At 35.8% G+C, this 26,779-nt stretch overlaps 1 pseudogene; it reads right to left on the bottom strand.

Moving 5' to 3' along the window:
- Positions 1 to 24,994, bottom strand: part of LOC109104823 — a 43,180-nt pseudogene extending 18,186 nt beyond the window's left edge.
- Positions 24,995 to 26,779: the final 1,785 nt, after the last annotated feature.

The raw sequence follows: 26,779 nt of genomic DNA, 5'->3' as shown, positions 1-26,779 counted from the left end.
TCTATACTACCTACTGTCAGTATTTGTAATTTGTTTTTTCTTGCTCTCGTTTTTTAATAATCACACTTTTATTCAGCAGGATGGTTAACTTGATAAAAAGTGATAGTAAAGAAAACTTTATTATATACTATATTATTAGAGTTTTTTTTATTTTAATAAATGCGTGCTTTTTAAACCTTTCGTCTCATCAAATATATAAGACGAGCAGAACTGTTCTCCAGCCCTCCTAATCAATTAAGAATATTAGAATGATTTCTAAATGATCATGTGATAGCCTGGATGTTACATGTGACACTGGAGGGCTGCCACGTGATGATGACTGAAAATTCAGCTTTGTGCAACACCGGAATAAATTATTTTTGTGGTGAAAGTATATTCAAACAGAAAACTATTAGTTTAAGTTTGTAATATATTTCACAATATACTGTTTTTTCTGTATTTTGATCAAATAAAGAAGGCTTGATGGAGCAGAAGAGACTCTTCAAAAACATTAAAAATAGTAATGTTGTCCAAAACTTTTGACCCGGTACTGTACTATAGAAAGTTTTAGTTGTGGTGGCCCCCTGGACCCCCCCCACAACTGACAGGACGATTTTATGTCCCAGTCCAGCCCTGGTGTGGAACAAATTTAAAAACACTGTTGATAAGGTAGTTTTAATATATATTCGAACAAGATAACAGGACGATATATTGGCTAATATTTTTGTTTGGCCACATATGTTGAGGGATTAGGCGTGAATTTTACTTTGTTGGTGGTAAAACATGCCAGCACCTGAGTGCACGAAGCTCCCATTCTCTAGTTCACTGTCTCTATTAAACAGTTCTGACTAATAAATTATTATGCAGATCTTTTAGTCTGTACTGTGCATGACTACGCAAAAAAGTAGTGGCCATGATTAGTGTGAATTAATCACTGAAACTGAGTTGTAAATATTTAAATGGAATGTTTCACAAATATTAATAAATGTGTTTTTACTCTCTGGATATTAAAGCGGCTCCAGGACATCAGCAGGTGAAAAAATCAATATCAGTCGAATAAATTATCTGCAATATAGCACCAAAGTCACATGGATTCACTTCTTTGTTAAGCGCTTCTTTTAACAGTCCACAAGCCACATTTACTTTTTATTGTTAGGAAATAGAGCCCGCTTGACATTAACCATTCTCCTTCTCAACTTGTGTTACAACAGAAAAAAAAAAAAATCATATTGATACTTATAAGGAAGGTGAGGGTAAAACTAATTTACCATTTTGTTAAACTATTATTTAATACTTCTGAGGGTTTATAGTCATGTGGCAGATGATCCCATCGAAATGAAAATGGGAACCTAAAAGACCAGCATCCTCTGGAAGTAAAAGATCATATCGCGCAGCCTGTTTCTGAGCGAGGTCAGACATGGCCTCAGAGGATATAATGGCTTCCTTCAGCCTTCGACTGGCTCCTGCAGGCTGACAAATAAAAGCAGAGTGAAATCATCTGAAAACATAAAAAGTTTTCGCATGTTTATAATGTACTTGTGTGCTCATGTCCAAGATGCAAGCAATGGCATCAAGGGGTTTGAAGTTTGGTGTATGAAAACAAGTGATCACCCAACTGAGATTTAGGAAAAGTTGAGTGTTATGCCATTTCCACAGTAGCATAGAATCTTAAGTGTCCACAAACCACACAACAGCTCTATAGTACTGAAAAAAAAAAAGATAAATTCATTCACTATGTATCTTCAAGACGAGACGTGAAATTTATTTCAGAATTGGAAATATACAATTACTGTGAAGTGGCTGTTAGTGGGTTAACTATGTGTTACCTTGCCATAAGTATAGCGAAAAAAAAATGTAAATAGTTTGCCCTCACATTCAAATATAGTATTATTTTACTCTAAAGTATACTGTCAAATTTATGATTTATGTTTAAAAAAACTATAGATTACCACTTATCACATTACTTCGAAAACAGAGTAAAATGGCATTCCTAGACATTTGTGTTGCAAATTTACAGATAATTATAATATATTTAAAGTTTTTGTTTCCTTTCATGTTTTTCATTATCGGTACTGATTATCCAACCATAATCAGGCAAAAAACAAAATGTTCTGTGGTATCGAAATTGGTACTGACAACTATACCAACTGGTTATATATACCAGTGAAATGGTATCCTTTATTTCCAAAGAAAATAAAAAAAAAAAAGCACTGGTTTGTGTTTCAATACCATTCCTATGTAAGGTTTTTAATGTTTGCTTTAATAAAAACTCTAAAATTCATGGCTGACTGTTAAAAAATACTTCAAAAGTGTTTGCGGAGGAAAAAAATTGATAGAGATGTGAGATTTTGTTCACACTGCCACTCCACACAGTGACTTGCATCCATTTTTTACATGCCAAATAAAAAAGTCAAAACATATATATATTAATATTAATTTATAGGAAAACAGTTTTGACGATGTTGTAAGCATAATTTTATATACTTTTTTATTATTATTTATGAAGAATTTGGACTTACCACTTTGTATTTCTCTCCTCTCTGAAACTTCTGGAGTTGCTTAAGTGGTATAGGCGCCGGCACCAGGAAAAAGGGTGTCCTTTTCTAAATTTAGAACATAAACCAACAGAAGGACTGTTGAAATACTGACTTTTTGACTATGGTCAAATTTAGTCAAATCAGGCCAAACAATTGAACAGAAGCATTAAAATGACATGTGAAACTAAAAAGAGCAATTAAAACAATTATTAAGAAGTTAGGATGTTGAGGTGGATGTTTAGGATGTACAGCTGCTTAAGTTAGGATGTTGGTGACTGTTAGAGCAGGATCAACTGCAATTGTGAGATTAACCACACACTAAAGATGCATTTTTAATTTCATTATTTTGTCCATCCTAAATATGAGGAACATTCATTTTTCACGTCCAATGGTTCCCGTAATAATTTGTAATCAGCATTACCCCTTCATAGTGATTTTTTTTTTTTCGTCAGACTAGCAGAATAACACATTTTCTATTCGGTGTTGAGCGCTACCAGGGATAAGCGTTATTTTTGTTAGTCCAAAAACTCCAGAAACAGAGCAATTTTAGCATTTCCTGTTCCATCTTCCTGAAGTCTATGGGTTTTGTTTAATGATTTTGGTGTCAAACGGCTGGAAAATAAGCCTCTTTTTTTTTTTTTCCTTATGTTCCGTTTCGTGTCTATTATGTAGTTTTAGTCATGGTGTTGGTTTCATGTTTTATTATGGTACAACATAAAATAGCATAAGTAATACCTTGTGAGTTATACCGAATTATTTGGGTTATTTATTTTAAGTTCATACTTGATAAGCATCCACTGTTTTTTCAAAAATATTACATGTGGCTAAGGTGGGACTACACAGGCTGGTCCGGGATTTGTATAACATCATGCCAAACGGTGCTGGCTGGCACCAGGACCAGAATCCAAGCCTATTCAAGTCCACCCATGAGGTAATACTAAATTTATAATTGTTATGAACAGTAAAGTTTAGTTTATCATATGTCTCTAAAAAACTCTAAAGTAATTGTTGTGTAAGAAAAATCCCCATTTAAACGCATAAAAATATTTTGGCTTAGTAGCAAAAGTCCAGCATATGTAGGAAACACTTCTGTTCTAGAAAATCTATTGGCCTGCGATTTATAATATAATTTAATGACTTCTTGTGTATGAACAGAGCTCAACAACAAGACTCGTTGTTTTAGAAGTCTTGCCCAGTTTAAACATTCAAGTGATTTCCAAACCATTTAAGTACAAGACGATGTGAAAGAACTCAATTTGGCACTTAGCCATGGTTTTCTGTGCACTCAAAGTAGCCTCTCAGACTGTGCGCGAAAACCAATCTGAGTTCTCTCATTCACATCTTATTGCACTGAGACGGACAAATAGGGTAAACATATCTATTAAGCTCACGGTACCCATTAAGCACACTTCCAATTTTGAGCTCAGATTATAAAAAAGAAAAAAAATAATTTATTATCCTACTTGATGTCTTAACCAATTGGCTATGTTTTGTTACTATATACATCCTATAATTTCAAGTCAATCAGATCATTGCACACTGAGATATGAGTCTCCATTTGTTCACACGGTCTGGTGGCCATTTTGAAAGCAGTCTAAAAACTTTTGGACCCAAAGAGAGGAGCTCCTTTAAATGTACATTTTTTAGATATTTATTTTGGGTAAATTTTCACTACTTATTGTAAACTTAGAGATTAATGCTCAGACTTTTGCATATTATAACCAAGAACTTGGATGTGGGAAATAATTACATTAGATCCAGAAGATAGTTTAAGCAACATAACTTAAGTCAGACGCTACAGAATCACAGTTACGTTGACTAGCTGTAAAGTATGTGCTACGCTAATATATTCCTGGCTTGTACTTTTGCAACCATAATATTATAAATTGACAGTTTTCATATTGTTTTAAGGTGACACCACCAGCTTCAGGTGTGACATCAGTAAAGAAGAAAAGTATAATTTCATAGATATTGTCAATACTAGTTGTTCATATTAAAATATGTATGAACTTAATATATGACCCAGACTGTTTATTTAGCAAAATCCACTCATTTTAATAAATGATTACATAGGGAGTAAAATTTATAAAAGCAAAATGTTGCTGCTCCAATTAAGCTCAGTGTTCTCTCTTTAAGCTCTTCCCACACTGAACGTTTATGTAAATACTTCATAAACTTACTTTAAATATTAACTGATGCTTGTCCCTTTAAGTTAAGTTAATCGATTTTCTATGGATTCTGTCAACTTAAATCTGCAGACTGGCTCCTGACCTTTGGCAACTACTGTGAACTTCTCTCAGACTGTACATCAGTGGAAAATAGGGGCATAATCCTGTAGTGTATTCCAGACTTAAGAGACTATAAACTGACATCCATTTAAAAAGAGGTTTCATAATGAAGCTAGTTTCTGTGTTCATCCCCATGAATTAAATGTTTTATTGGTTTGTTTTATTTGATTTTTGAATATGTTAGCTGAACGTGGACTAGTGTAGATTTTGAAATGTGCCTAAATGACACTTCACTATGAACATAAAACTGATAGACTTGGATCCCTTGTTGCTTGATTTTAGTGTTCTGGTTTTTTTCTGATTGACTTTGTACCTTCAAAAAATATATATATTTTTACAATTATTCTTGAAACATTTCCCTTAAAATAAACGAGAATTTTTAATAAAACATGATGTGATCTTAATGGGAACAGGGGTGTGCTTAAAGGGTACAAAAATGTACAGCCAGACTTTTTTAATTTAATGATGTATATCTTATTTGAAATGCTTTTGTCATTTTAAAATAAAATTAAATATTTTTGTGTGAGAGAAAGTCCACATGAAATCAAAATTGACTTTATTTACTTTACTAGCGCACATTGCAAGTCTTGATGTGAACAATTAATCCGTGCAAGTTAATCCGCTGAAAAAAAACTGTTTGTCTTGGTAATCTTTAATCAAAATCTGAACATTTGCTTCCGCTCTGGAATGGCATTCCTTCTCTGGCCGGCTTGGACAGAATATCAATATTCCATTTCAGCTGGAAACCGTCTCATGAATACACATACACTGAAATAAAATCGGCAGCAACTTCTGGTTCACGTAGACTTTAATATTTTATTTTAATATAACGTTTGTACTAAAACCAATATCTTGTGCACTAAAAATGTCTCAATGTAGATTTTGGTGAGCTTAATAGGTATGTTTACCCTACATACAAAATTATGCCAGAATGCATATCTTGGTGAGAATCCTTGTAAACACAGTCAGTTATATCTTAAGTGAACATAGAAAGTTTGGAGAAAATTGGATGCCCGTATAATATATCCATACATAAAGCAAAAAGTGTCATCCTAATATACCCACAGGCCATTCAGGACATAGATGAGTTAGTTTGTTTTTATTAGTTGTTTGGACTCACTACAGAGAATTCACTGGTAAGCAACTGACTGGTAAGCAATTTCTCCAAATCTGTTCTAATGAAGAAACAAACTCATCTTGGATGGCATGAGGGTAAGTAAATTTTTTTAAGCAAACTGTTCCCTTTAATCATTTGCAATTATTTGTTTGACAATTAATTGTTAGCAAAAATCCCCCCTTAACTCAAGCTTAAATTATTTTTTTTTGAAAGAAATAACTGCAATAGTGTAATAATACATATAAAATAATAAAATATCAATATTATTTTTAAAGGAATAACTGCAAACGTATTTATCCAAAGTACCATTCATGTATTCAACATTACCGATACTTTTATTTGTTTGATGTTGCATATGTGCTGATTTGATATCAGTACACTATAAACAAAAAACAAGACACAACAAAATAAAATTACTGGGTGCCCTTTAAAAACTCACAAAAATGTTAACTATTAGAATCACTCTGATTTTAAGCTTTTAACGAAGCACGCTAGTAAACTACTGTCAAAACATTTAACTGAATGCTCTGCTTTCGCATCCCCACAGAACAACCTCCTGGACAACAACCAATCTGGCTTCAGAAGTGGACATTCGACCGAGATTGCCTTGCTCTCAGTTGTTGAAGCCCTAAGACTGACAACAGCAGATTTCAAATCTTCTTCTATACCTATCTTGCTGCATCTGTCCGCTGCTTTTGATACATTGAAACCACCAGATTCTCCCTGTCAACCCTATTGGAAAAATGGCCCCATCTCCAGGAACTGCAGACCCAGTGGTTTGAGTCTTACCTCTCAGATAGTTCCTTCAAGGTATCTTTTGAGAGGTGAGGTGTCTAAAGTCGCAACATCTAGCTACTGGGGGTGCCTCAGGGCTCAGTTCTGGACCACTTCTCTTCTCTGTCTAGATAGCATTCGCTAAGTTCTGTCATCAGAAACATGGCTTTTCTATCACTGCTATGCTGACAGACACTAGTGCTCTACCCCATTCCATTCTGATGGATTCCACGGTAGCTGCTCGCATCACATTTCTTGCTGGATGTAGGACCATCACCTTCAACTCAACCTGGCTAAGACAGAACTGCTTGTGGTTTTCAACAAACACCATTACTTTACCAACACGTTCACCCCTATCCAGTTAGGCACATCAACCATAACTCCTTCAAAAACCAGCCAGAAAACCTTGGAGTTATGATTGATGATAACCTGAATTTCTCAGACTACATTGCTAAAACTGCCTGGTCTGCAGATTGCCTTATACAAACTTTGCCTTATACAAAACTGTAACATCTGAATGAGCCGTAAAAGAACACTACTCATTTGTTCACCCCTCTGTTTATAGATTTGGCAACCTGGCCAACAAGTAGCTAGCTGCTCGCATAAAATTCAAAGCTTTGGGCATTAATGTTTGCCTACAAAAACCACCACTGGGCTCTACTTAAAATTTAGTACTTCAGAGGAGATACCGTGCAAGTAACGATCATGTTCCATGAAGATATGTATGGAATGTCACCTACCCTAAATAGTATCAAAACCGTCAATTTTGATGGGTGTGAGTGATATTTATGCATTGCTAAGGAATTTCATAGTTGGACAACTTCAATGGCGAATTTCTCAGTACTTTGAGTTTTTTTGCATCCCTCAGATTGACTGCCGTTATTTTCACACTAGTTGTATCTGATGAGCCAAATATGTTTCCTGATCCAATTATAAACCCGCAGAATTTTTATTAGATTGATAAGAAAGCTTTTTTATTCAGCTTTACGAGATGATGTATAAATCTCACTTGTGAAGAAACTTGTGAACCACGTTATGACTGGTTTTCGATGGTCTACCAGGGTAGGTCCAATCAACAATAATTATGTATTTCAAACTAGAATGGTGATTCGTGGTGAATCTACTGCGTTAGGTCTAACCGAGCATCTCGTCCTTTTGCGAATGTACATATTGTTGCCCTTTTGTTAGAGTGTTTGATTGTCATTGTGATAGTGTCCTCATTTGTGGAATTCGCTTTGGGATTAGAAAGAATTCTGCAAAATGACGAAATGTCAATGTAATTAATGGAAAAATATTCTTACCTCCAAAAACTTTCACCAATTTCATCATTTTGTAATGACATTGTCTTGTACTGATAATGATTTGATTCTGTGTCTCGAACAGCTGTATCTTGTTCTTCCTCTGGTTCCTTTGGTCTGTGTTCTTCTGTTTCCTCCCAATCGCGGTTTTGAGGCTACTAATGAAGAAAAAATAAGCCAATCAAATCTCAGATACAATGGCTTTTCCTTGTTCGGGTAAATACACAGATGTGAGACTGTCAATGATAGAAGGGAAGAGTGATTCTAGTTCTTTGAAATACAGACAGTCCACAAAGGTCTTCTTCATTCTAGTTTTCCTGTTCTTTTTGTTTTATTGTGTCATTGGTAACATCCGCCTAACTTCAGCTCTGTTTCTACATTGGAATTAAGGCGCATTTTTTTCATGTGTATGTTAATTTTTTTTTTTATAAGAGAAATTGTTTTTAAAACGCATAATTAATAAAATATTATTTTAAATTTTCGGTTCTGTTTTAGGACTTCACTAATCAATAAGGACTCTTTCATTTATCAATTATTCTGAAAAATGCATAAGGCCTAAAAAATAATGACATATTGATTCATGAATGATTAAGGCACATGCTCATTACAAAAGTGTAGTCAAGTACATTGAATTTCATCAGGTTGAGATAATTGTGACAGCAGAGGCTACTGATATTTAAGTTTATTGAACAGCTATTCAGTTACTGATGGTGTAATATATAAAATTTACATTGCATAGTATTCTAGTATGATATCCATCCGCTACACGGCACATTGTGAAGCGGTTTAGATTTACTCAATTCGATCAAAAAGATTACGAAACACTTGTACAAGTGCAATGTTAATAAATAACTAGAGCCGCTGAAATGAGTTTTGTTTAATGTATTTTTTGTATGATGCAGATCCCTACATTTTACACAGTAAAACATCGACACTATTTCACCTATATAGTAACTTTTTATGTCTTCGTAGTAGTAGTCAAGTGCGGATTACATTGTGACTAGAGCAATGTGATAATCGATCATGATTACATCCTTTTTCTGTTCATTTGTCTGCAGCGTGTGTAATTTTTGTGTGGAAAGACGGACTGGTTGGTAGTCGTTGTGTTTCTTCCTAACGATTATTAGCGGTTGACGAAATCAACATATAGATAAAGTATCGCCACCTACTGAGCTCGGGAGTTGCGCAGGAAGCTGGCTATTAGGGTTTTTACTGCGTAGTTTGTGGTTTGTTAAATGTGGGTCCTGGGGCGGCTGGAGATGTTTGATTGACTGATTTAAGTGTAGTTAGGTCGAGTGTAAAGATTTCACGCTTTGTTTTCTGTTTAGCACATCAAATCGTTGACATCATCCTCTTTCATATGCTGTGGTGCATGCATAACAGGTTAGGATAACATGTCTTGTGTTTATTGCTAAGGAGCACTAAAACATCTTCTCAGGGGTCCTTGCGTTGTATTGATTAGTTAAAAGTAAGATTGTCAACCAAATTTAACAGCAGCACATCCTCAATATTTCATTGTTTCTCTGATGTCGGTTAATGATAATAGGACATGTAGGCGGACTAATAAAAATAATATAATTATAGTCTTTGTGTGCCTGGTCCAGAACTGAGCTTGGTAACAACCTTTAGATTGGAATCGCCTCCAAAAGGAGATGGAAGGTTACAAAACCTTTTTTTTTTTTTTCTTCTCAAAAGTTTTATTAGCGCAAATACAAGTACAGTGTTTTTAACCAGTTATAGGTTTAGTTATGTAATGTATGTTGTAACCATAGACATATATATACATATCTAGTTGTAATATGTTGTTTTATTTATATATACAAAACTTGGCTGTCTATCTGGGCCAGGACACTCCTGGAAAGAATTTTCATCTCAGTGAGTTTTTCTGGTTAAATAAATGTAATAATAATAATAATATATATATATATATATATATATATATATATATATATATATATATATATATATATATATATATATATATATATATATATATATATATATATATATATATATATATAAATAATAAATAATTTCAAAATAAAACACAAATAAAATAAAAGCCACTGGTATTGGTAACTGCAAAAATATATTATGATTAGTGTTTATTTTGAAATTATTTATTATTTATTCATTTGTATTTTAGTATAGAGCTGAAAAAAATGGTCAAAAATATATTATGATTAGCCTAATTCATTGTGTGCGTGTGTGTGTGTGTGTGTGTGTGTGTGTGTGATTTTTTTTATTACTTTTAACGAAAACTATTTCTTTATAGTATTATTTCTTTATAGTATTATTTCTTTATAGTATTATTTGTAAACTCTGTTACAGAATAATTAGGCAATGTGTAGAAATAAAAACAAATCATAAAAGGAAAAATCCTTCTTGTTTCATTAGACAAACAGTCCTTACATTCCAACAAATGAAACTGATGTATACCTTAAAAAAAAAAAAAAAAAAAAAAAAAAAAAAACTGTGCTTCACAGAACCATCCATTTTAGGAGCAAATATTTTTTAAATCTAAAAAATGTATTATATAAAATGTCCCAGTAACAAAATTTTTTTGTTCTTGAAATATCATAAAGAGGTTCAAAATACATCAATATTATGATGTTTTTAAACAACAGTTTCATTTTTTTCTTGTGAAAACATAAACAGAGTTGAACGTTTAAGTAACAGAATTAACAGAATTTACTGGTGGACTGCCCATTCTGTTACTGTCGGCAGCGGGGAAACATCTCTATTTCTGTTGTTCCATCCAGTCTGCCTTTTTTGTTCAGACCAATGCAGATTTTTCATCTAACTTTTGTGGTAAATCTGTCATTTTTTTTTTGTTGTTGTTAAAAACTGGTAGACTGAAAACAGGCTGTGTATTCTAAAAATCTCAACACTTTGGATAATAAGGTAGCCTATGTAGAATTGTTTGTGGAACAGATAAATGCCTATAATTAATTATTTTGATCCTTTTCTTTAAAATGAGTTAAAGACTGAACGGAGGTTTATAAACCAATATTATAAAATCCCACCTTTTTTTTGAACATGTAGCACATGTTAATAGATAACATGTTATGTTGTAAGTCACCCAACCAAGATTTTTTTGTTTTTATAAAATCCGGCCATCGTTTTTAAAATTAATTAATATTAGTCTCGTTCATTCTTATTCCGAGGTCACCGTAGACATACGGATCCAGTCTGTATCCAGATGGTCACTGTAGCCACCCAGATCCACTCCAGACATAGAGACAACCTCTACAGCCCTGAATGTCAGCCGAGACAATGTCAACTAGATGCGCCACAGAGACAGATCCCCTGTAAAGACCTCATCACCTTGATGACCTTTGGCACAAAACCACGGGAACCAGACAATCTGACCTGTCTTGCAGCCTGGAATTAAGCCATGCCATGCTGGTTTCGTCTGGCCAGAGGAGAACTAGCCCCCGACTGAGCCTGGTTTCTCCCAAGTGTTTTTCAATGAACTGACTTTATCTGGAAAAAGGACTCTTGTTATTGTCTTCTTGCATTATCTACAAAATATTTTCCTATTTGATTCTGTAAAGCTGCTTTGACACAATCAGTAGGCCTAGTGTATAAAGCGCTATACAAATAAAGGTGACTTGACTTAATATTTTAATGTTTATGTAAACAATAAGTGCTACTTTTATTTGTTGTTTGTTGGTTTTCAACATAAAATTTATGATTTCATTGTGTGTATGAGCACTTTCTGAACATAACAATACTGTGATAATATTGATTACCATGATCATGGTCATTTATTCATTTATTATTATGTAACTTGTCTTATACAATATACTTTAGCCTATTAAAATGTAAAGTTACATGAGTCAAAAACAATTAAAAACAATAACAAAACCCCCCAATACCATGCTCTGTTGGTGGGGTCAAATGTTAAATTGAATATGAGGTGACACAATTCAGATCCAGGGTCCATCTCGGTTCAAATCGCATTTGGTTTAGATTGCTTTATGCATTTAACCCCTTAACAGTCACCTTCCTTTTCTCTATAAAATTTTTTAGTAATCATCATAAATTATATCGTTTGAGCTTAGAAGCCCAAGATTCAAAACCATTTTGAAATGGACAGTACTGCTTACCATGGAAATGGTACTTTAAAATCTTATAAGTGGGTCTCCTCCCCTTAGTGGGCAGTGTCAAGTGTCATATTACAAAATGCATTACTCTCTTTACAATCAAAACTTTTTATAATCTTGGCAACAAACCACATCATTGGAAAGGTCAGGCCTCAGGATTCAATATTTGAGTGGTTATTTTTGAGGATAGAAGTAAAATTGACAGAGAGAAATCTATAGAAAATTCATTAAACAAAATTCAAAGGAGTTTTGATGGCTCCAGTGGCTGTTTGTGGTATGACGCCTAAATAAAATCTCACAGGAACCTCAATTTTTCCATATCAACTTCAAATTATGAACATAACTTATTTAGACACAAGACTTTAATTTTACACCAATTTTAGAGTAAAACCTGTATGTAAAATATTATAATAAATAAAATTAAATAAAATTAATATAGCACATTTTATTTACAGTACATTTAAACTTCTATAACTTTTTGATACTTTAACTCCAAAAATTCCACTTTGCCAAAATCTGCTAATTTTCTTCTTTAAAAAGAGATAGCATGGTCCTATATTCCAAAGTGTTCATAAATTACAACAATTTTAACAAGTTTGGATGAGTGCGCACAATGCCTGTTTTAAAAATGGGGGTGACAGTTAAGGGTTAAAATCGCATCCAGAGGGTGAGGGGTTGGTCCTTCAGATCTATCCTCTTTTTTAATGACGATTGGATTTGCGACCACTGCTGCCACTTTCTGAGTGTAGGGGTGACCCTGATCGACATGTTTTGCTTGAATTTTATACTCTTAGCCTATTCTACCTGGTTGGTTTCTGTGTTTGGTATTTCAAACTCTATCATAGTAATGTGAGAAGATATTTTGAATCTCTTTGCTCACTGGTGCCAATAGTATTCGTTGGCTTGAAAGGACGCTTAAAGTAATGACATATGCCTTAACTCACAGCCAAAGACCATAACTTTCTGCATGATCCATGGGGCGCAGGTTTGACGTCGTCTCGAGGGAAGTGTTCCGATCGTGTACAGATGACAGCATAACGAGAGACGCTGTTTAACCAGGGTTGGACCTGTCTCCGGCTCTGAGAACATATAGCAGTAGGAGTACTTGCTATCCTGCGATTTGTTCAGAGTCAAAGGATACGTCCGGCTGCCATTCTACCCCACGGTGGGCTAAATTCAGTTTGTTTGAAAGGATGGGATCAAGCTTGATTGAGGTTTACTTGTAACGTAACTCGCTTGGCACATTAGCGGCAACGCACTAACCATTGCTTTTTATTTCATACGTTTTTCTGTAAAACTATGTGTTTTATAACGATAGCGTATTATGACGCCTCAGACTGTGGCCATAGCAGGTGCCATGCATTATCTTTTTACTCGGATCCGCGACAAAAATCTACAGAGCTTATAAACAAGTGAACATCCATGGTAACATTTATGCTTTTTGTAGCATAAATGTCGCTCTCTAGATTCCCTCGTTTGTTTTTTTGACATCCTTTGTGTTGCAAGAAGTAGCGGACCGCTTATTTGACAGTTATTCAACTTAATTTTTTAACAAATTTGCCTTGTGGTTCAGTTTCTTTCATTGTCTTTTATTTTTTTCATGTTACTAAAAAAAAGTAAAAAGTACATAAATATAGTTATTTAACTAATCCCTTAAAAAAAAAAAAAATTCCAATCCCCCTTGTGTCAGCTCTTCTGTACCGTCATGTTATTTGTTTTATACACTCCTTGAACATGGGTGGATCGAAACCATTTAGAACCTTTGAAAAACAACAAAAAATCAGTAAATTGAATCGATTGAAGGGAAATTGAAGCATTCCCAGCTCATAAAAAATTAAATGAAAACTTAATTTGACTTTTTGTCTAATACCTTAAGAGCTTGCTACAGTCTCAAAAGGATTAAGGGTATGTAGAACAAAGTTTAAACAGGTGGAGGTTATACATTATATATATTGTTTCTCTCTGTTATGTGTGATTTTCCCAACTCTACCTGAACACGGCATGTTGCATGTTATGCATAAGAAAAAACTTGACAGCCTGTATCTTACTGGGTGTGTGTATCCAATCTGTTTGTGAACGCACACTCATACAGTTGCCTATTGCTGTTTTGTTTCGCAGCGTTGGGCATCCAGATGGAGGATTCTGTAGAGTCATGGGTTGACCATTAAAGGTCCGGCGCAAGCTCAGAAGCCTTTTCCCTACTGTTGCTCGTAGCCTGTGATTGTAGTGAGGAGCCTTCACGTGGAAAAGTGTTCCCGAACAGAACTCAAGCTGTGATTATGTCCATTCCAACAGCCACCCATCTCTGCCAAGTTCAGGTAAACAAGACTCTCTTGTCAAGGTAAAGCGAAGTTAGACTTACTTTAGACTCAATTAAAGAGAGGGTAAACAGTGGCTTTAATCTTGTCGTTTTAATATGTGTGTTTCGCTGAGAAGGTGTTAGTCCTTTTGCCGTTCTATCCATACTTCAACACATTTCCACTTTTCTTCACATTTTCTGATATGTGTCGGACTTTAAATATTTATTTTGTAAATGGAAAATGGAAAGACGAATGGGAGTTACATTTATATCAACAGCTGGATCCAGACGTGATTGATTATTTTTGTATATCCATTGAACTCTTACACATGTTCAAGCGAGTTTCTGAGATTGTATAATGTAACATTTCTGAAAAAAAATCACTTCCCATTATATCCACCATGAGGTCGCAGTGTTGAATCAAGGACAAAAATGTAAAAAAATCCCAGTTATGTCGAACCCTGGAACAGATTTAAATGTGGAACTAATGGTGAGAAGAGCAGTTTTTACAAAGATTATGTTAGTTACTCACTACCGCCCGGTGGAAGAAGAGACAAAAATATAGCAGCTAAGATTTTTGACAAATTGTTTAAATGGAAGCAGGCAGATTTCTAATGAAAAAGCCCATATTTAAAGGTAAGCAACCAGGATTGGTGGTGAAGATTGTGTTCACTCTGATCTGCTGCAGAAATCCTGTAAAAAATAGTCGACTTTAAATCAATGCAGACAGAACCAGATAATGTCTATGAACAATTATATTCCTGAGAAACAAACATAAAAAAAATAATTAAAAAAAATAAAATAAAAATGTTTAAGTAAAAAAACAAAAGAAAAAAAGAAAACAGCAGTTGTGGTGTGTAAGAAAATTAAAAGTTATGGAAGGTCCGAATTATAACAGTAATAATATTGCACAAATGATATGGCTATAGAAGATTAATAAGTTATTATCTGATTCAAAATTTTTATAGATTCTGATTTTGAAACTTTGCACAGATGCAAGTAATAATTATGAAGTTGTATTGTTAAATGAGAATTAAATTTTAGAGTTGTAGTATTACTTATAATGAGATCTTAAAGCTATTATGTCAATGAGTAATGTAAAGGCGCCTGGACCAGATTGGCATATTATTATGCTGTAGAAGCCATGCATCACATACACAGAAGTACAGACCAAAAGTTTTTGTTGGAAACAGTTACTATTTTTTAATTTTTTTTGAAAGAATTTCTTCTGCTATCAAGTGCTTTTTTGAAAAAAATACAGAAAAAAAGAAATTTTGGGGATTATTATTAAATTTTAAAAAATTTTTTTTTAAATTTATTATATTTTTAAATTTATATTTATTTCTGAGCAAAGTAAATTTTTTTAGGATCTTATACAGATCCTTTAAAATCATTTTTTTTCTTGCTTTTTAATATTTTTTCAAAATTGAATTTTAGGATCTTTTTGGAAAAAAAAAAAAAAAAAAAAAAAAGAACTATTTTTTTTAAAATATTAAATATTTTGTAAAAAAATAACACTACGGTCGAAATTTTGGGGTCAGAAATTTTTTTCTTTTTTTTTAAAAAAAAACAATACTTTTATTCAGCAAGGATGTTTTAAAATTTGATAAAAATGATAGTAAAGAAATATATTTTAGAATATATTTTATTAGAATTTTATTTTTTTTTTGAATAAATGCAGTTTTTTTAACCTTTTTTTTCATCAAATAATTAGACGCAGAAAATGTTTCCAACACCATAATAAAACAAAAATTAGAATGATTTTTTAAAAAGATATGTATAGACTGATGTTAAATTACACGAAGGGGGGGAGTAATGATGCTGAAATTTGCTTTTCATCACAGGAATAAAATTTTTTTTTAAAAATACAAAAAAAAAAATTTTAATTTTAAAAAATTTTAAAAATATTTCTGTTTTTTTCGTTTTTTGATCAAAAAAATGAGGCTTTATGAAGAAGAAACTTCTTTCAAAAACATTAAAAATGAAAGTTTTCCAAAATTTTGGTCTGTACTGTATGTCCTATAATGCCTCTTTAATTTCAAAATATTAGAACGGGACTTTCCAGAATTGGGGTGAGGCTTGATTTGTCCGCTAAAAAGAGTGGTGAAAAAACGATGTAGGAAATTTAGGGGGCCTCATGCTTAATGTGCTTTTTTTAATTTTTACAAAGGCTTGAACGGGGATTAGTGTCTTAGTAAATAATAATATGTTTTATGAAGACAAGCAGGTCTCAGGTTCGGATTATTCTACAATAGATAATATTTTTATTTTACCGTGGTCAGAAATTATTCCAAAGTGCAAAAAGGAGGGATGTAGTGTATTTTATTTATTTCTCTAAAGTTTTGACAGTGTCCAACATATCATTTTTATTTCACTCTCATTAAGAATGGATGGGTGGAAAAGTTTTTAGTGTATGGAGATCTATGTATTCTGAACTTAAATCATGTGTCAAAGGAACCGATGGTCTAACAGAGTATTTTAGCTGCACCTTGGTGTAAGACACATGCTGCATGGTTATTCCGCTTTTGTTTAATCTTAAAATGAATAGAGACAATGTTGAGAATAATTGTAAAGTATTCAGATTGAAAGTATGAACAGAAGTTCAGACCTTGTTATATGCTGATGATATGGCTAATATAGCAGATACAATTGTAGGGTTACAGAAACAGATTGAACAGCTGAACATTTTTTGTAATCTTTATGGTATGAGAGTGAGTTTTGAGTAAAAATAGAAAATTATGTTTTTTTTAGAAGAGAGGGCTTTCTAAATAAAGATAAGAAAAATTATATTTTGCTGGTGAACAGATTGAAGTGGTTAATTGTTACAAATATCTTGGTATGTGGTTTACACCAAAATTGTCATGGTGGAAAACCCAACAACTTTTAGCAAGCCAAGACAAGAAAGCAATGCTTTCTTTGCTAAGGTTTGTTCGTAAACATAAAATTAACTGCAATCAATCTTTGTATTTGTTTGATCGCATGGTTGCACCTATACTTTATTATGGATCTGAGATCTGGGATGTTTTAGCTGAACCAGTGGGAGTGTATTGAAAAATGTTCATGTATCTTTTTGGTAAAAAAACTCCTCGCAAGTATCAAGTGTGAGCAATGTGGCTGTCTTGGGTGATCTGGGTAGATTTGTATTGTCCACTTTTTATATGAAAGAATGTATCTTGTATTGTGATAAAACTGGTGTCTATGTCCAATTATCATTATCCAAAAAAATGTTATAATATGTTTTATCAATTTAATGAAGTAGGTTAGAACAACACGGGTTTACTTGTATTAAGTTCTGCTAGTTTTTTTTTAGTGTTTTTTCTAGTGCCTGGGAAAGCTCAAAGTATAGGTAATAATAAGAAACATTTACAGCTATTCTTAACCAACGTTAAACTAAAAGCACATGAGCATGGTATAAGCAGTTTGGAAATAAATAGTTTAAATATATTTCACATGCAAGTCTTTGTTTTGATACAGAGAGAGCTTACAGTGCGTCCCCTGTCGAACATGCAACTTGTAACGAATCGATTATTGTTCCTTTTAGATGTTCAAGTCATCATCTTGCTATAGAAACAGGCAGATGGAGTAATACACCAATTAGCACAAATACAGAGAATCATGTATTTCTTGTACGTCTAACATCAAATATTTCTGTAACGAGAAGCTGAGAAGTCATTTTTTTTGTATGATTGCTCCTTATCGGGTTTCGCATACCAAGAAATACGTAGGTGATCTTGGTTCTTCTTGTTGGTAATTTTTGTTGTTAATGTGTCAAGTTTTTTTGTTCGGGTTATGCATGGAGATTGGCGGTGCTATATTTTAGGGATGTTGAAAGTTACAAATGGACTAAATTAGAGCTAAACGGTTTAGCAGCTCACTACTGAGTCGAAGCACTGAAAACAATGAGTCGATTTACACGACAGAAAAAACACAAACATGATTATCATTCAAATTACCATCATTTTATGTTACTAATCAAATTCCCATTGTTACATTTAAAACATTTTAAATAACAAGTTAAAATAAACATGGAACATTTGAAAATAATACATATATTTTAAAAGTTATGTCTAGGCGTACGGTAAACTACATTTTTATAACCACTCATGCCTCGCATGAGCTTTTCACATGCGTCAGTTGTGGCGAGCTCAAAAAATTGACCACGAGAAAGACGAAAGCAAGGTGTGGGATTATTTTGAATTTAGACAGAAAACTGAAAAGTTTTCTTGTGTGTCGCACTGTGTGATTGTCAAAGCTTGGCGTTACAATAACTCTACTGGGAGCGATGCATAATCATATTCATCTTACAGGTGGCTGTAGCTGTCTAGATTAGAGACTAGCTAACGCCAGCTAATGTCATTCTTACTAGCAGCCTTGGCCTTGTCAGCGTGATCCCCGCCCAGCACTCTCCCTATTCCTCGAGAACCTACTTCGAGTGGTGTCCTGTGTGGATGTCCAGCGCACGTCCCAAAATTGCTGTTTGGCTTGCTTTCATTATCTCTAAATTTTTTCAAGTGCAGGAATATGCTGCCAAATTTCTAATAAAAAATCCCTTTAATTCGCAAAAAGTTTTTGCGCTCGCTTGAGGTGGTTTTTTGACTTGGCTAAAAAGGACGATTCATGCGAATAATGGGAGATGGAAATGCATTTTTGCGTATAAATTCCTCTGCTTGATATATAAAAAAATATTTGACTTTGCGCTATGAGGCGGGATAACGCTTGCGGACTGCTGCATGATATCTCGCCTCCACAAGCATCTGAAATGTTGTTATGGTCGTTTGAAATGCCTGAGCAAAGTCCCGTCATCTACGGTGATTTCTGTATAATGTCCCATCAGCACGACACATGCGTTCCCAAACAGCAGCAGGCGCATCCCGCCTCCGAAAGCAAATGACATCATTTATTGTGTTTTGTCTGCTCGCTTCTGAGGGGCAAGGTGAATTTATCATATATGAAAATTATTATTATATTCAGCCTCCTCCTAGTTTTCTTTGTAAGGTCCATGCATTCGGTCCAAGGAAGGTATCCGGTGCTGGCTGAAGGTTTCCTGCTTGTTTGGTCTTTTTCAGACGTGTAGAGTTATTCATTTTAGGTTAAACTCAAATCTGTCGCCATTTTATTTAATCTGGGACTCCATTTTATAGTACAGGACCTCGAATTTAGGTTGGAATCCAAATTGGTTTTACGTCTTTTGCTTAATTAGTAGGTCTATTCGTCTGACATTTATTTCTATTTTAAACAACTCTTTATTTTTATATTAACGTCATTCATTCAGGTGCACCTGTCGCTAACAAGGATCAACGTAATCTACTATAGTCAATATTACAGAGTAAAAATAACATCAATGTCAACCATTTATTATCAGTCAGGTAAATATTATTCTGCCAATACCTCAATCCAATTCAAACATATCAAATCATCATCATACAAAACAAACACAAATTCCCAAAGAATGCAGTCTAAAAGTAAATTGCAGATCCGACCTTAAAAGAGGAAGAGGACACTCAACGAACTACTTTCGCCCTGATCCTTTTTGCTGCAATCCTTTAATACAACAACAATAACACTCCCCATGGTGGAAGGCTCGCAATGAAAAAAACAATTGGAGAGAGTTGCATTAAATCAGGACTACACAACCGTAGGGTCGTTTACACCTCAACCTGGGACAACGAGGCAGACGTTAATGTTTACATGGAAGACCCTGGAAAAGACACTCCCAATTACAGTAATCCAAAATATCTCTTGAGTCTTAGGATCCCTGTATTATCTTTTAGCTCTACTTTTGTAAGGGGTTGAAGACCTACTGTACCAGTCCAACCTGAGAGAACTGGAGAGGATCTGCAAGGAAGGAATTGGCAGAGGACCCCAAATCCATCCAGGCTCGTTGAAAAAACTTGTTGCATCTTCCATAAGAAGATCTCATGCGCCGTATGTAGATGCAAGAGAGGGCTGCTCTCTACGGGACCAGGAAATGACTGATTAGGTACTCCGTAAGTCGGAAATCACCTAATGGCAAAAGGGTAGGCTTGAGGGGTAGCTATACGGACCATGTGCTGATAAAGTTTAGGACAGGTATTCTGTTATTTTTTTTCAACGCTGCGCAACAACGGGTCAACAGGCCACGTGTTTTTCTGTCATGATGGGGTGCGTCGTGCGGGTACATTAATGAAGAAAATACAAAAAAGAACTGAACAAACTCGATCTTTAGCAAACATGGTCTGCGAATATAACTAAGCTATGCACCATGTCCGCAGTGAAAATATAGTAAGGGCGGGTACTGCCTCCGGTCATCTATCCGTAGATCCACATTAACTATCAGCAGGGAGATGCACGGACACAGCTCATCCTTCGCCCATACTAGGCTACTGGGGAGCCCAGCAGGAGCAGTGGTGAATCTACGAAGTATATCAGACCTAGAAACTCATACCAGCAATCGTTAATGAGTAACAGGGCTCATCATGTAGACCAGACAACGCAAACACGACTGAATGTACGTCAGAGGCCTTACGTTTCTCGTGTGCGTATAAAAGGGAGACTGTACGATCTAGCCATGGATCGTTCGATTAATCTATAGGACTGAAGGGAAGAGCAAGGGAATCCACCTCAGAGCCCACTGAAGGTGCAAGTAAGTGTCGTAGAGCTATACTACTGAGCCTCCGTACTTACACGATGATTGAGGAGTGAGCTAGGAGTGCGCTCAGTCGCAGATAAATGAACAGAGCGATGGCGAACCGGGTAGGCACTCATGACACATTACGATGCACAAACCCATATAAAAGCGTTCGCCACGTTTCTCGCGACACAATAGCCAGCAGTCCCGCAGCGCTTTCAAACCAGTTATGATCAACCGGCAGATTTTATCTTGATATTTGTCTTTGTTTTTTTGGCCGGAGAATGACGGTAGCAGTCACGATGCGCACGCCAGAAACGACCCCACCGGCTTGAATCAGGCCATTGACCTGCCGCGAACAGTCCCAGACCTCGATGATGAAATAATAAACCGTAATGCAGACGACTGCACGTGGGCAGACCTACATTATTACAGACGGAATGAACAATACGTTTTGGCTTTGTATCCGAGATGCGGCCATCGACATTTTTGTCGTCACTTATAAGCCCAACTATGGTCACTTGCACGCACACTCTGTCACTATATGTGTTGATATGAAGTCTGCATTAACCAAAAACGTTAACACGGCCGCAGATGGATAATCGCTCGATAGATTAGGACGCCAAAGCCTGTGACCAAAATACATGCTTACGTAGCAGGCAGATCACTCAACTGTTTCCGATGATGCTGCACAAAACTGTAAGTATAGAGACATCCCATAATGAGGGATTGGGGGATAGCCGGGGGGCGGGGTTTCGGGGGAGGGGGGTGTAGGAATTGTTTTAAATTTTATGCTATTCTTTTTTGGGTTTTTAAGCTGACGTTCTTTTCTGAAAAGTTTACGTGGTATAATTCCACAAAGCTCTGTCATACCCTTCTGTTTTTTGCTTCAAATTGGGTTATCTATTCAATTCAATTATGTGTATCGACTATCATTCATATAACTAAAATGATTATAACCATGCTATGTATAATTAGCAATGTATATCTTTCCCCCCTTCACTTTCAATTACAGATTAGGCCCTCCACCTCTTCGCGCCCCGTCATTGTGCATTTGCTTGGGAACAATGCGGCAGGAGCGCCATGTATCCGTGAAGGCAATAAACTTCGTTAGAGCCGGCCTGAAAACTTGACGACAACCCGATCACGTTTTCTGATGCCAGCTCATGAGGGACGTATTGATCTCCTCACCAGAGCAGGAATAGCAGATCGAATGGACAGTCTCTCTCGCTACACAATGAAAGATGCTTATAGTCTTCTGAGTCCAAACCACTCATAACACATTGATAAAAGTCTTCAACGCATGGGTGGCAATACTGCTGAAATATGGATTTTATTGCATGGCATTTAGATTCTACACACTAAACACGAGCACTGCCGTTTTAGGATGCATGTGTATGTAATAAGGGATAAAAATTTTATTCAAGAGCCAAGAAAAGTTCAGAAATAAATATTCATAATATGAATGTACTGTCAGTATGCGGGTGAAAATTTCTAATAGCTTGAAACTTATTTAAAATGTAATTTTGTCCGCCCTTTGAGAATAAGTGGGTATATCAGATTGACATTACTTGAATGGTTGAGATGGAAAATCCTCTTTCTTCAGGCCGTGCATTTATTGCATGAACAAAGCAATAACATTAGTAGTATCTGAAATGCATGCGCACAGTACAGCTGAATGATACAATTTCCCCTCTTAAACTTGATGCTATTAAACTGAATGATAAACGGGTGGTTTATCTATCACCAGATGTTCAATTAAGTCACCTTTGTTTTTTATAGTGTTTTATATACTATAGATTGTGTCAAAGCAGCTTTACAGTGTTAAACAGAAAATAGCGTGTCATAATGCAGGAGGACAATATTATCAGTCAGTTATTCAGTTACAGCCAGTTCATTGTTGATTCAGCCAGGGCGGTCATGCACTTATTATTTTGAGGGGCCGAGTAAGGGGGTGCTTATGTTTTATTTATGTTTCCTTTTATTATTCGAATATGTTAAATGTATCATGAAGTATCTCGATTCTCAATATGTGTAACTAAATGCCTTTTGCACCTTTATAGCTCATGTTGGGTTTATCTATAATGGGCAATGGGCAAAGTAACTAATTTTAGTGTAATCTATTAACTATGCATAAAACCGGATTAAATATTAAATAAATATTTAATGTGACTGACTTTGTTTTTAACATGAAATTTAATAAAAACAGTTTAAAATTAACTAATTTAACACTTGCATTGTACTGAAAGAGAGCAAATGTGACCCTGGACCGTAAAACCAGTCTTAACCCTTGGGGTTTTTGGTGCCCGGAGAAGTTTTGACATCCCTTGACTTTTGTGTTTTTTCAGTTGTTTTTAAACATATACAGGGGTAAAGTATAATAACACTGTAATCAGTACAAAAATGGGCTACAATAATATGTAAATAGCATGTATGTGCATGGTTGTGTTTTTGAGAAAACAACGTTTATTGGTTAGTGAAAAACTAAAATTTTGAAGTCACTGAAATAAGGTCATAAAAAACCCAGAGAACATTGTTCCAAGGGCTGTCAAACATAGACCTTGCAGCCTAGAAATTGTGCTTCAAAATGATGTGAAAATCATCTTGTTTACCCCCTCACAGAAAACAATGGATTGATTTAAATTTTTAAGAACAATCTTGTTTCGAAAAGGGGATATGCAGTAGGGTGTGATGACCGTGAATATTTGTGTGATTCACACCATGGAAGACAAAGGCCACATAATGAGCTGCATAATGAGCCTTTTAGCCAGGTGTGTGACTGAGAGGGAAAGAGTTACAAAAAGAATGTGAGGACAAAAAAAATATATATATTTTTATGTTTGTAGTTTATTTAGAATATATTTAATTATATTGCACTTGTGAGTGCGTTTAAACAGTTATTTGGAACGATCAAAGTGACTTTCAAAGCTGAATTTTTTGTTTATTACTCCAGTCACACACCTTTGGGAAAACATTTTAATATTCGATTTGTACCAAAAAAAAAAAAACATTTATTTTTATTTAAATTTTAATTTTTTTTAAATTAAAGAAAAAAGCATCATTGAAAATGATTTGTATTTTTTTCACTTGGGTAAAAAAATTTTAATTTCTATAATACTGACTCCCCGCTTTTAAAAGTTTAGTGTATATTTTTACACTTTGGAGTAAAACGGAGTAATGAGCTGAAAATTTAGCTTTGATCCAGGAAAAAAAAAAATTTTTTAAAATATTCAAAAAAGAAAGCATTTATTTAAAAAAGTAAAACAATAGTCATAATATAATCTTAAAGGAAATATGTAAGTTTTCGCCTTGGGGTTGCGTTATTTAAACAAACAAAAAACAAAGGGTAGTTTGTGACGCCCCTGACTGAATTGGAAACAGGGATTTTTCGTTCATCCCCGCCCAAACAAAACAACAGGACCGGGGGAAAATAGTTTATGGTGAGTAAGTTTTTTAAACGTCGCAGCATGAAGCAGGGGAGGCTGAAAGGTTTCCCAAGCGAATCGAGGCCCCTGAACGGTGAACCGGACGAAAGCAGGGAGCTTTTTTTACGCTTGCCCTTCGGCGGGGGTGTATGGGCAGCGTGTTTTTTCATATGAACATTTGAAAGTCTTTTAATGTACTCGTGCAGTCCACCTGTTTTTGTAAAATGCCTAAAATTAAAATTCTTTGGGTTTCCAGTTTTTTACAAAAAAAACAGGAAAAGAGAGTGTATGATTGGGGGGCCATCGCTTAAAGCCGACGTTTATCGTGACACCTTAAACCTTTTAACGACTGAGTTGTTTTGTAATGTGAGAAGTCTTTTTATCTCTCACAATGTTTCCGTCCGAGCCAGGATGTATTTGATCTATCATGAGACGTCACATAGCTGCAACCAGACCAATCAGGGATTTCGAGAAGATAGACCTTTGGAGTTTTAAGCATTCAGATGTACTGGCCCTTAGCTTTGCACGGAAACTTACCTTTGACCGTCTCGAAGCATACATTTGGGCCACTGGCTACAGAAGTCGTTATCTAGTCATCGGGGTTCTATTCGCGTCGTCAGCTCCCCTAAATGAGTCACCCATAGGACGGCTCCCAGTCGCCGTCCCTAAGACACGAATACGAGCTGTCTGTGTCAGAGTATAGCCTCGGTGGATCGCCCTAGTCGGGTCCATCGTTCCGTACAATTCCGTCCGGGCGTGTGGCTGTAGTGAAAGCCACTACCGCAAACCATTCACGTCGCGCAACACTTGCAAACATCGCTTTGGCGTCGGTTTAATGCGGCTAGAGCTACGCGTCTGAGACCGAATGAGAATAGGCCACTGTCGTGTTGCCAAAGCCATTCTGGCAAAATCTTCGGGCTCCGTCACCGCAGTAATCGTTTGAGGTAGTTCGGTCTTTACAGATAAGCGTCCCCACAAACTATTCAGATTCATTTAGTTATCGCCCTTTGTGCGGCATGTACTTGATTTTTTTCCGGGTCGAGTGAATACCCACTTTTTCAAAATAGTCACGAATGAAGCCTCTTTCCTCCGATCCGGGACGACGTTCGAAGGGTAGCCCGACGCTATGTTGTTTCAACGCAAGAATTTTTTTACGTATTCGACAACCCGTGCGACCGTTGTGGAAAATGCCAAACCTCGTCTATCTTGGCTATCACATAGCCTTCTCGATGGCTTTTTTAAGCTCGATAACTGACCCAATATCCCGAGAGCGATCGTTCCTTGTCCGTGTGGGTACAAGCTCGATGTCTGTTTTTTGGTCTGTGAGCGGCAGGTTCGACATAGCGGAAAAGTGAGCTTTCCTCCGGATCTGACGGTAGTACGGCCGTGCAGTAATATGCGGGGAGGTACACGGTTGGCTTTGATAGTCCGTCATGTTTCAATCGTTTCAGAATCTGCGAACAATGATTTTCCGGGTGTCCGATCGGTACTTTTCCTGGCCTGACTAAAGGGTACAAGACTGGTGAAATCCAATATCTTATTTTCTCATCGCCGCTCACCTTGATGGTATGTTTTGTAGTCGTTGGCTTCGGCCTCCGTAAAGCGTATCACGTGGATTCATCTCTCTGGGGCCAAGAAAAAAAAATAAAAAGCGGACATAAATCTATTCCTATCAAGGAGGGGTCTCTTTTTCATCCGTCCCATTCCAATTCCCAAGAACCTGGATTGCAACCGACGCGTTTCGCGGAGAATTTTCAACCTAGTCGCAAACGGGTTCCTGAGACTTTAACCGTAGGGTACTGCCGGACGGGGGTGCCGTCTGATTGGGTTCAAAGCTACACAGGTCCCATGGAGAACACACCCCGCGTATTCTAGCCGTACCTGACGCCGTCCTGCTCGTAGTAGCCGTCTAAAAAGTACTTACCGATCGATATTCCCTGGTTACGGCGTATGAACGTCACGTTTCGAGTCATTTTTTATATACTTCAGCCATGGATCAACCGCTTGATTAGACCTATTCTATTGATGTACGCTTCGTTATGCGTCGTGGCGAAGCGGGTTTCTGGCGAGATAGATGTGTTTTGAAGACACCCCATGGCGCAGCTGGCGAATCCGGCGTGAACCCAAAAGGTCGGTTGGGTGCACTGGAGGAATGAAACGCCCTGATACTTCATGCCTTCCTTCACGCAATAACACGACGTCGTTAACGCAGTAGTCGTACAGTTCTTTCTTGAAGGTAAGAACTTGCCCTCCCCGTGTTTTTACCACGCGTCGAACTTTTTCTCGGTCTTTATTCGGACATGTTCTCGGAGTTGTCAACTTTTTGTCCAGGGTACTGTCCACGTA

This window comes from Cyprinus carpio, unplaced genomic scaffold (assembly GCF_018340385.1).
Source record: "Cyprinus carpio isolate SPL01 unplaced genomic scaffold, ASM1834038v1 S000006655, whole genome shotgun sequence".
Classification (NCBI taxonomy): Eukaryota; Metazoa; Chordata; class Actinopteri; order Cypriniformes; family Cyprinidae; genus Cyprinus; species Cyprinus carpio.
The sequence above is the reverse complement of the archived record's forward strand: the minus strand, read 5'-3'. Positions and strand labels throughout refer to the sequence as shown.